The sequence below is a fragment of the Rattus norvegicus genome, chromosome 5 (assembly GCF_021556685.1).
Source record: "Rattus norvegicus strain SHRSP/BbbUtx chromosome 5, alternate assembly SHRSP_T2T, whole genome shotgun sequence".
Taxonomy (NCBI): domain Eukaryota; kingdom Metazoa; phylum Chordata; class Mammalia; order Rodentia; family Muridae; genus Rattus; species Rattus norvegicus.
The window spans coordinates 3516081-3519141 of NC_141538.1; positions in this window are offsets into that span (position 1 = coordinate 3516081).

A 3061-nucleotide genomic window follows, 5' to 3' on the forward strand; every position below is an offset into this window, starting at 1 on the left:
TTTCAGAAAAAAAGAAAGAAACCTTAACAGTCATTATGGCTTCCCACTTTTTAATGTACTTTCTCTCCAGGATGGCATCTAAGCAAAAAAGAGAGATTCATATCTCTCTCTCTCTCTCTCTCTCTCTCTCTCTCTCTCTCTCTCTCTCTCTCTCTTTGACAAGGCTCACATATCATGGTATCTTGGTCTGTTCTTACCCACTATGTACCTACCAACTGCTTGCCATCCTGCATCTATTTCATGATTGTGGTGATGCACGTTTACACAGACAACTTTGTTCATGCTTCATGAAGCGTCAGAGATGAAACTTAGGGCTCCTTGCATGCTAGGCTGAGCTGTTTGTCAAGTCCCAGGAAGAAAGGAGGGTTTTCACAAAATCATTTGAAGTATCTTCTTTAAAGTTCCTCTAATAGATTCAGCAGAGTGAAACATTTAACAAAGTTCTCTGCCCCATCACTTCCTAGATGAATCCTCTTCTATTGGTTAACTTGAGAATTGGAGGTGGTATTTTCTTCCCTTTCTACAGGATCTCCTTTATGTGCAAGATACTACTAAAAGGTGATCCTGATCCTTCCCCTTAGTTCCTCAAGGAAATTCTAAAGCAGTGGCTCACAAACTTCTTAATACTATGCCCCTTTAATACTGTTACACAAGATATGGTAACCCCAAATCATAAAATTAATTTTGTTACTATTTCATAACTGTTGTTTTGTTACTCTTATGAATCATAATGTAATTTCCTCCAATGGTCTTCAAGAACCTGTGTAAAGGTCATTTGGGCCCCAAAGGTGTCACATCCTGAAGAATGGAAACCACTATTCTACATGAATTCAACACATTCTTCCTCTGTTTACAATATTTGACTTTTCAACCCATTTTCATCTCAAAGTCTTGCTTCATCTATCATGGATACAATTAGCCATTTTTGTTTTCCTGAGTGACGTTACAATCCTGAAAAATGAATGGTTCTAAATACTTAGTAGTGAGTGAATTGTTATAGGGGTTTGGAAATATGTGCAAATCTGGTAGTCTAAATGACTATATTTATTTGGATTAGTGCTAGCAGGGATTAGCTGCAGATGATTATTAATTGAAATGTCTTATAATGTGTTCTAGGAATCACTAGTAAGTAGACCAGTATGCTAATTTAGGGGTGCTTCTGTCTCCAGGAGATACATTATCTGACAGGGTAGGACAAAGAGGTGGTATGTCAATGTTTGTGGTAACTGAAGGTTCTATATGGATTCACAATTGCTATAGTGATTATTTCTGCTACATGATGACTACATGATTCTCCAGAGCACCATCATATTACATCAAAACTACTGTCCCAGACTTGTGCCCCACATTTCTTTTTGTCATTTTAAAATCATTTTAAATCAGAGGGGTGTTTGACTGTATAGAATCAAATACTCTCTCATGCACTTTAAAAATTATAATATATTTTAAGGTCCTCTTACCAAAGGGACCACAAATATTCCCATAGAAAATAATGTAGAGTTTTTGCTTTTTTGTAATTTCTTTATTATTAGTGGATTGTTAGTAGGAGATTGTGGTAGTTTGCATAAGTGAAGACTCTCTTAAGGTCCTGTGTTTATATACTCAGTCCCAACTTCAATGTGCTTGCTGTTTGGGAAGGTTGTGTAACATGTAGGTGGTAGAACCTTGACAGCAAAAGTACTTCACTGGGGATAGACTTTGAAGTTTTATATCACATCATGACTTCCTGCTTCTTTTTGCCTACTGTATATGAAAATATGACCAGATATCTTTGCTTTAATTCACCAAACTTTCTCACTCTTAGATATCCCAGATACATAGCCTCTTGTGGGAACACAGTCCAGGAATCAAGACATGTAAGGAGATTTCTGAATGTTTGTGAGAAACTCTGAGGGAAAAGAAAGAAAAAAGACATGATTCTTGTGACTAAAGTTTCTTCAAAACACGAAATCATTCTTTTGCTTCCTCCAGGTGTACTGAATAAGAGTGAATTTACCTTAGATTATTAACTGGCTATTATTTGTTAGCAGGCCTGTAGTAGTTTTACTATTCTTGGCCCAGGAAGGACCACTATTTGATGGTGTGGCATTTTTGGAGTAAGAGTGTCCTTGATGGATGAAGTTTGTTACTGCGGGAATTGGCCATAAGACCCTCATTTGGGCTGCACAGAAGTTAGTTTACTATTAGAAGGCTTCAGATGAAGATGTAGAACTCTCAGCTCTGCATTCACAATGTGTGCCTCGATGCTGCCATATTTTTGCCTGGATGATGATATGTTGTGATTAGCCCTGAAGTTATATGTATTTTGATGCTAATCCCACTGCCCCAAGGACGGCTGCCTCCTCATGTATTCAGGAATAGTTGACTTCACCAGAACCTTCTCCCCATTGAATTTGTAAAGTACAGGTGAGGGGCAGGTATAGGAGAGAAGGAGGCCTGTCATTGGAGGAGAAGGAAGGATGGACGGGAGAGAAGTTTGAAAGAAGAGGAGGAGACTAGAACAGAAAGGAAGAGACAAGAGGAGAGAAGAGGGAGGGAGAAGCTGTGGAAGGGCAATGGAGGCTGAGGAAAAGATCTTGCTTGGTGTATTACAAGTTGTTATCAATGTTCCTAAATGATGGATGGTACCGAGCTTTGTATGTTTAAGTGGGCAATTATATCTATCTATTGGATCTAAGAATATTGTGTTGTGTGTTCTTTTATATGATGGTTTCAGTTTAGAAATGTATGCGGCAGCAGGAGACCCTGGGCGGCCAAGAAGTTGGAATGTGTTTCTGCCAAGACTGGAGGTCAGCATGTAGAAGAATGCAGATCTATCCATGCTTATGACCCTGTACAAAGCTTAAGGCCAAGTGGATAAAGGACCTCCAAATCAAACCAGATAGACTGAAACTAATAAAAGAAAAAGTGGGGAAGAATCTTGAACACATGGCATTGGAGAAAATTTCCTGAAAAACAAAAACAAAAACAAAAAAACAAAAAACAAAAAAAAAAAACACAATAGCTTATGCTCTAAGATCAAGAATCAACAAATGGGATCTCAAAAATCTGCAACGTTTCT